The sequence below is a fragment of the Cnephaeus nilssonii genome (assembly GCF_951640355.1).
Source record: "Cnephaeus nilssonii genome assembly, chromosome: 20".
Taxonomy (NCBI): Eukaryota; Metazoa; Chordata; class Mammalia; order Chiroptera; family Vespertilionidae; genus Cnephaeus; species Cnephaeus nilssonii.
In genome coordinates, this window is record NC_137091.1 from 40,458,451 (window position 1) to 40,467,436 (window position 8,986).

Sequence of the window (8,986 nt, forward strand, 5' to 3'; positions counted from 1 at the left end):
TCTGATTATTCATTGGCGGGTTCTTGGAATATGTAATGTACTCCTACTATGTATCTATCCATCACTTTCCAGGGCCCTAGAGGCATGAGAATGGATGAGAGAGACAAACAAGACATTATTGCTGATGTCCAACTATTTATTTGACAACTAGTATCTAAAAGGCACTTCAAGTTGCCCTAAGATCCTTGATCCCTGCCAAACTTATGACCTCAATGTGCTCCTCCAGAATTTTCCTGCATATCTTTCTCTGTCTCACACACCCCACATCCAATCTTTCAGCAAATCCACTTGATTCCATGCTTTCAACAAATATAGAAACTGACCCCTTCTTGTTACACTTGTCTGACCACCTTCACCTGTCACCTGGATGACTGCTCGTGCCTCCTCACTGGGCTCCCTGCCCTCCACCCAGTAACCACACAGGTGCTGCGGAAAGTAGGCTAAGGTGAGCATCCCGATTTCTTTCCTGACGCAAGTTTTTCTGCCTGAATCTATTGCAGAAATGTGGGTGGGCGGGCGCAGACAGGAGTCAAAAGTTCTTTCTGAGTTTTCTTTCTTAAAAGCCTGAAATTAATATTCCAAAATAGAAACTTCATAAAGGCTAAATTTTGGATCCCTTCACTAAACGCAGATCACTCACAGCCAATGGGGCTCTGAGCCCTCCAGAGGCTCCTCAGATCACTCAGAGGGAAGCCAGACTTCTGGCTATGGCCTCTCCCTCTCTGACTCCATCTCCTCTCATCTCCAGCTCTGTCTCCTCCAACCAGCTTGTCTCCTTTTTGCTGCTCCAACATTTTTAAAGGGAAAGAAGTAAAAACACTCCACACATGCCTTATTTCACTCTAACGTGCTAGCACATTATTACTGTTGTTGCTGTGTGGGTTACTGGTTGACTCCCCCACCAGCATGCCATGTCCATGAGGACTGGGATTTTGTCTGTTCTGACACCTGCACCCCCAGTGCTTAGAGCACTGTCAGCAGATGGTGAGCAAAGAATGAGTAAAGAAGTTACACATGTGATCATGGTTGAAAGGGTGAAATATGGAGCGTCATGATCTCACATAACTGGGATTCTGACTTAGACTGAGGGACCAGGGAGACTTTCCTGAAGAGCGGCATCTAATAGAGGGAGAGCCCACATTAATCTAGAGCTGACGGTGCGGGGGGCGGGGGGGGGGGGCGGGAAGGGGAGGAGTAAGAGATCCAGGCAGATGACACAGCAGTTGCAAAGGCCAGGAGGTGAGAAAGTCGAGGGAAGTAAATGAGTTAAACTGACTCCTTTGTTTTGTGTGATTAAATGAACTAATAGACATTAAGTGCCCAGTACACAGTGTGTGCTGGAGAAAAGGCCAGCTGTTGTCATTATTGCACATCCAGGGTATGACCAATTGGGGGGGGAAATAGCAGAATAAAGGGTTTCTTCCCTCCCAAACTACACAAGCAATTCATGACATCAAGCCTTGATTATAGCTTAACTGTGGTATAAGTGACAGGCAATAAACCACACATATGTAAAATGTATAATCCGGTGAGTGCTGACACACATACACACTCCCTATCATGCAAAAGTTTCTCATGTGCTTTTGTAGTCCCTCTCTCTGCAACCCACCCCACAGACATCAGGCAATCACTCTGCCTTTCTATCTTGATAGATTAGTTTGCATTTTCTAGAAGGTTATATACATGGAATTACACTGTATGCTCTCCTTTTGGTCTGCCTTCTTTCAGTAAGCATAATGAATTTTATGAGATGAAATTCTTATAACAAGAAATTAATCCTTTTAAAGTGAACATTTCACTGGCAGTATAGCCACAATGTTGTTCAGCCACCATGTTACCTAATAGTAAAACATTTTCATCATCCCAAATAAAACTCTGAACCCAATGAGATGTTGCTCCCATCCACCAGCGCCTATCCCTCAAATCCACCAATCTGAATTCTGTCTCCTTCTCTTTCTTGTACCCTGTTTTCTGTACCATCTACCCTGCCAGCCTGTACATCTGGTTCCCCACTTGTCCCAATGTCAGGGCAATAATCTAAGCCTTCAACATCTTATTCTTTCTCTGAACCTCGTTTCTCACCCCTTACACCCATCTAGCTCTGAGGAAATGGCACCCAAGACCACTGCATCAGCTCAAGTGGCTGCTTTCTCAACAGGTAGGTCAGCCCCGCTGGTGTTCCTCAGCCCAACCTAAACCCACACATAGAGAGCCTTCCTACATTACACTCTCGGTGACATTGAACTCAAAATGCCTCATACCCCCAAAACTCCCAAGCTGTACAGTTTCCCATCCTGACTCTGAACAAACCCCATCCCTCCACGACCCCTTCCTATGCTCCCTTCTGCTTACCCACAATCCAACTTTGGCCAGGTCTCCAAAACTTCCAAATACCCCAGAGGCCACAATAAGCAGGAAACAAAACAGAACCAGAGGAGAGATTTATTTCCATCTCCCAGGTTCTGCTTGTTGATTCTCTAAGGCCAGGCACATAAAGTTTGCAAAGCAACAACAAAAAAGAGACAAAGAATGAGGACCCTGATGTCTGGCCTGAGTTCTGGGTCATGGAGGGCTGGAAACAGGGTTGTCCAGTGTAAGCCTGCAGGTGGCTGACATCACAGGGACCTGCATGTTTACTGGAGTTGTTCTTTTATCACTGAATATTTGTTTAATTCTCTGTGATATTGTTCTTAGAAGATGCAGTGAAAATGAATATGGAATGAGAACACTTTTGATGGTTAGGTCATGTCTTCTCAGATCTGGTGCAAAGGCCACTCAGAGGAAACATGGGAAATATCTGGGAAGTCAGGCCATCTCCTACTTTGAAAGCCACGTCAGAAGAGAGAAAGAAAAGTAGGAAACATTTATTTGGAAGATTGTAGCCACATAAGGAAAGAAATGGGAAAATTTGAAAATATGATAAGGATTGACACTGTAAGATGACAGGTTCCGCTAATTACAGGTAGATGATGTCAAAGTAAAACTTGAGCCACACAAATTTAGGGAGGCAAGAAAGTCCGTATTCAAGACCATGCAATAGGGCACTGAGACTGACATCAACACCAATGAAATAAAAAGGCTGGGGAGATTTTAAGAACAGGAGAAGAAATCATAGGCATCTGTGTTTGCTAATTGATTGACACAAAAGATAAATAAAACTCATGAAATTTTGACAGGAGGGTTTTCATTATTTTTTATTATTGTTACATTTAAACCTCACTCAACAATATGTTTTTATTGATGAGAGAGAGAGACAGAGACAGAGACAGAGAGAAAGAGAGGTGAGAGAGAAAATAACATGTTGCCTTCCATAAATACATTGACCAAGGATTGAACATTCAAACTTTAGGTGTTCAGGACAAAGTGCCAACCAATTTGGCCACACTGGTGAGGGTAAGCAGGTTTTTTTACATCTTGGTTTCAAATGTTCCCACCCAAGTTAGGCTATTACTCTTTTTCAGAGACTGAGACGCAGAAAAGAGGAGAATTAAATTGTAACAGAATGGACCCAGACCCTTCTAGGCAGATATTCTATGAATCATATGCCTGGCAAGAAGTTCTGTTTTTTAAAAATACACTTTCATTGATTTCAGAGAGAGGAAGGGAGAAGGGGAGAGACATAGAAACATCAATGATGAAAGAGAATCATAGATTGGCTGCTTCCTGCACACCCCTACTGGGGATCAAGCCTGAAACCAGGCATGTGCCCTGACTGGAAATTGAACCATGACCTCCTGGTTCTTGGGTTGATGCTCAACCACTGAGCCACTCCAGCCAGGAGGCAAGAAGCTTTTAAGTAGACTTAGGTATATTTCAAAAGGACAGAGAATGAATCTGCAATTACAAATTGCAGTTACATTCCTAAAGGAAATGCTCTAAAAAAGTAGAGGTAAGAGGCCTAATCAGGAAGAAAGGTTAGAGACTCCGAGGGAAGAATGAGGCCTCTGGTTCATAACACAGCTGCTTACTGCACAGCGGAGGATAATACAATTAATCTTTTCAGCCAAGACCCAGTTTGCATTGCCATCAGTTCCCACAATTTATAAAGAAGTGCAAGTTCCCAGCCATTTGTAAATAGATGCAAAATAGCTAAGAGACTGAACAGAGATAGCATCTGATCTCCCAGAAGGCTGTGCTTCAGGGGTTTTCCATGGAGACATTACATTTCTCTCTACCGTCACCTTCCCTTTGATCAAATATCATCTCCAAGGAATAAGAGTATTTGGATCCTATCACATATATGTCTGGTGTCATTCAATTTGACCTGATTAATGACTTAAGTGCAGAGAAACTGACATTCACCTTATAGTTTGCTCTGATGCAGGTTTTTCTATGAAACCTGAGATGGAATTTTTAACAGCCTCTTGAGGTTAGGCGGCCTCACCCTCACACTTCACCTGCAGTCTCTCTAGCTTTGGGGGATGCCCGCCTCTCAAACAGATTACAAGACTTCATCAGGTCAAAATTAGCTCCATAAAAAGTGAGGTCGTTTATAATTCTGTTTGAACTAAGACATTTGCTAAGCCTTGCTTATATTACCAACGTTTCCAATTCTATTCTATCAACAAAGAGGACAGGGTGCTACTGAACCTATGCAAATAAGTCTACTGCCATAATCATAAGAATAATCCAGAGGGCATTAGTAATTTGGGGGAAGACAAAGGTCACTGTTGCATCTCACATAGGTGTTCTCTTGTCTATTCCCATCATCACAAGTGTCCAGGCACCCTCCACATGACTCCCTGGAAATGGGAGAGAGCTCAGATTCCTGTGAAGCACATGGTGTTGCCTCCATTGTGGAGATGGTGCAAATGGGACCAACCAGAGATGGGATCCAATGTGGTATGTTACCTTACATCAACAATAATGACATTGCCAGCTCACATTTTTTAGTATTTATTGATTCAAAGCAAGTCTTCTAAACAATATCCACCACCAGAAGAAATCTAACAGGTACTTTATTTTTTTTTTATTTATTTTTTTTTTAGTTTAACATCATAGGGGAAGGGAGGAAGATCACTAGTACTTGACACATAACTTTACAGGCGCACTTTTCATGGAGCTGAAGGGGTTGGAGACTTTACACTGGTACTTCCCAGCATCCTCTCTCCTGACAGGGTCTATGGTGAGGGTTCTGTCGTCCGGGGACAGCGTCATCCTCTCCCTGAGCCACAGACTCCTACCATTGAATAACCAGTTGGTGGAGCTTGCATTTGTTTGGCAGGTCATGACCACAAAATCCTCATTCTCTATGGCTCTGGTGCTGCTGGCTAGGAGTGTGGGCACACTCACTGGCCCTGTGAAGAAATAGAAGGGTGAGAATGATTGAGTGTGGGCTTGGGACCTGGCACCATGCTTCTACCTCAAAGATCTCAGCCCTGACTCTGATTGTTATGAGGGTAATTTGTTTCCACAGCAAAAATTAATTAATTCTAAATTTGCCATTAATCCCCAAAACAAATCTACCCCCATGAGATGAAGAACCCTAAGAAGGAAGGACATGAACCAATGATTGATCTAGGGATCCAAAGACATCCAATAAGGCCACTGGGATTGAGGGGGAAATGGGGCTATGGCTGCAGATAGACCTCAAGTGACTCAGATCAATTCCTCATGGTCTGTGTGATTCTGCTTAGGGACTGTTTCTCCTTGTGCCTCACTTTCCCCTCAGTGAAGTAAAATGAATATTTGACTGCCAGGCTGCCAATGTACTACTCACAAAATATTCAAAGTATCTGACATAAACATTGGGAAGGAAAACTGCTCAAATAAGAGGCATTTGTTATTGATGGACTTCACGAGAGAATCCCCTGGGCTGATCCCTGGTGGATGAGCAGCTGCCAGGGGAATCTTTACTCCTGCTCCTCCCTTGGGACACTAACCTTTCTCTGGACTCTCCTAAATCCCCCAGAACAGTCAGCTAATGATCTGGGGAGCTTGTCCAGTTGTGCTCTCTACACACAGTCTCAGGTGAAGGACCAGGCTCCATCTCTGCCCAGACGTGGCTCTTAGGTTTGAGCCCCAACGGGTGACCAGCTCAAGAGCCTTGTGACTCTAGCACAGGGTAAACTGTTGCTCACACTCATCCCTTCCCAGGAGGCAAAACCCAACCAGACACAGGCTCCCCAGGGTCTCTGGAGTCAGGACATTGTGACAGGGGCCTGGAGAGGGGCTGCCCGAGCTGAGCTTCTCTGGGAAGAACCCAGGGAGCAACTCTAGCCAGGTCCTTACAGAGCCCTGCAGGGTCTATCTCAGGATGATGGTCAGGGAAAGGGGCCCAGTGACCTGGACTGAGACGGGTCTCCCTCTGCTGACTCACTCCCATCAAATTGGTCCTTCTCTCTGTGGTGAATGTCTGTGGGGCTAGAATGTGGGAACGGAACTCTGACCTTAGGAAGTTTGTCTCCACTGTATGTGTCTTGCACTAAATGCCCAAACCCAGCCTGGGACATGATGCAGAGGGGGATGGAGGGGAGTCCAGGGCTGGCAGTCCTGTGTGTGAAGTAGAAATCACCCCACCCAACACCTAGAGGTCAGAGAGCAATCACTCACCATATACGGTGAGCGATCCATATCCTCTTGCTCTTTGAAAATTTGGAAGGAGAGCTACTACCATGTAGATTCCTTCATCGCTCAGAGTGACGTTTCTTATCATCAGGGATCCGTCAAATAATGCTGGCTCTCGACCAGTGTTTCCGGGCCCTGGTACATAGTCACCTGGACCCAATGCAATATACCCAATGAAATTAGAGTGCTTCATCTGTATTCCCCTGTACCACATGAAGCCTAAAACATCAGGATGACTATTGCGGACACGTAGAATCACATCCTGCCCTTCAGCAGCAAAGGTCGAGACAATAGCAAATTGCGCAGTGGTGGGCGGGATCCAGGTGGTAAGACTAGAAGGGAAGACTAGAAAGTAAGAGAGAAATTGATCAATATTGTGATCTATGTATTGGGATGGAGAGATGAGGCATTTCTCTTCAACTCTCAGCCTTGGTCTGCGTGTGAGTTCGTGTGTGCATCTCCTTGTTCAAGGTGAGCAACATGGCCACAATTGCTTCAGCACCTCAGAACCTATGCTTTTTTTTTTTTAATTCTCTTTCCCAGCTGTCTGTGTGGCTGTCCTCCTTACTGCCCTCAGATCCCTGTTGACACTCAGCAGCCTTCTTTGAACTCATTCCCTGACCACGTCCTCTGAAGACCCTCTATCTTCACTCTCTGACCTGTCCCCGCTCTGTGCCCTTCAGGGCACTTGTGGGAACCTGATGTCACAAGTAGATCTCTTCTTGTCTATTTTCTCCCCATATAGTGTGAGCTGCAAGTGGGCAGGGGATTTTGTGATCTTGTGCCCCCCATCCCCATTGCCTGCAATAGGCTGCAAACACCTGTGGGTACATGAATGAGTGTTCCCAGGCTTGACCATGTCCCATGCCGTATTTTCCCATATTTGTAGTTGTTGGTGGGGAGAATGTTTAGCACCCTGGTTAAAATGTTCCTGCTAACACCTGAAATAAATTGTTATTACTGTGTTCAGTCGTCAATATTCAATACTCTGTGATGAAAAAATTAGCAAATGAACCGCAATTGAGGTTTTCCTGCCCCTCAACACTTCCACATCATGAAATTTCCCTGTTGCTGAGCCCCCTCTCTCATCCTACTCTGTGACACTGTCCCTCCACTTAGGTCCAAAGAGAAGCCCTTTCTCCCCTTCCAGAGTGCTGTCCTCCCCAGGGGATCTTGGCCAATCTCTGACTGCCAACCTCCCTTCCATTCCCAGGGATTGTCCCCTCCTTACCAGCCAGCAGGAGCCCCAGCCAGGGAACAAGTCCTCTGTGGGCAGAGGCTGCAGGGAACTCCATGGTGACTGCTGCCTGCTCTGTCCCTCCCTCTGAGAGATGAGCTCGAGGTCCAGAAAGGCTCCAGGCACCTCTGTCCAGACTGCTGTCCCTCCTTCCTGTGTGCTGAGCCTCCTCCTGGGGCAAGATAACCTCTCTGGTCATGTGGGCCAGGGCGGGGTCAGGGCCCAGGACCTCCCTCTCACTCCCCTCATTTTTCCAACCCTGTTGCCCCTTTCAGTTTACCTTTTCTCTGTATTTTGGATCCCTGGAAAATGCTGAAGCCTTAGACAACAACACACATACAAACACAAACACAAACACACACATTCACAGACACGTGCCCAGAAAAGCACTTGCCTGGGGTGTCCAGTTCCTGGTCATTCTCCACAGCTCCTTGTCAGTGCACATTTTACTTTCCCTTCAGTGCAAGAGGTCTGGGCCCCCCACACAATATTGTCACAGGGATGCCCCGGCTCTACATTGGATCTCCTGTGAAACTTTGTAAGGATTGGGATGCCCAGGTGACATTTTAGAAAGGCTGCTTCAGCAGCTGCCCAGCTTGCATGGATGCCAGGATGAGACCATATGATGTGAGGGTGGGGAGCCCTGCCCCTCTCCTGTGCACAAGAAGTGTCTCCAGATCCTCTTAAAATGCAGATTCTGACTCAACAAGTGTGTAGTGGACCAGAGACTCTGCATCTGACAAGCTCTCAGGGGAGGTGGATCTTACTGGCCTGTGAAGCCCACTTGCAAGAGCAAGCTGATGAGGGCACATGTCCTCCTGAGAGGGTGAACCCCTCAACCCAGCATTGGCCCCTGCTTCATCTTGGTGTTGGGTCTGTCAGCACCACACAGAGAGCCCCACAGGCCCCAAACTGGGGATTGTTTCTGGTTGTGACACAGAAACCCAGCTGGGCACCAGGTCTTCCCTGTGTTCTCAAATGTGCTGGGAAGATGGGATTTCCTCCCAGCAGGAAGGCCACAGAGGTGACTAGCAGTGAGAAGGGGTCAAGCTAGGTGATCACTGCAGAGGGACCCTCTCTCTATCTCAGGTTGTCACCAGCCTGGCCGTTGTTTCCACAGACAGAGACCCCATCACCCCGGAGATCAGAAGGAGGTGCAGTATCCAGGTGTGAAGGGTAAGG

The 8,986-nt window shown here is 46.4% G+C and overlaps 1 long non-coding RNA gene across 1 annotated transcript; it reads right to left on the reverse strand.

Annotated features, from left to right (window-relative positions):
• Window positions 1–4,880: 4,880 nt before the first annotated feature.
• LOC307116278 lies at window positions 4,881–7,961 on the reverse strand. Its single transcript, XR_013815200.1, has 3 exons — window positions 7,799–7,961; window positions 6,553–6,912; window positions 4,881–5,297 (listed from the first exon to the last, which is right to left on the reverse strand). It is a non-coding gene; the product is annotated as an uncharacterized lncRNA (long non-coding RNA).
• Between the last annotated feature and the right edge of the window lie 1,025 nt (window positions 7,962–8,986).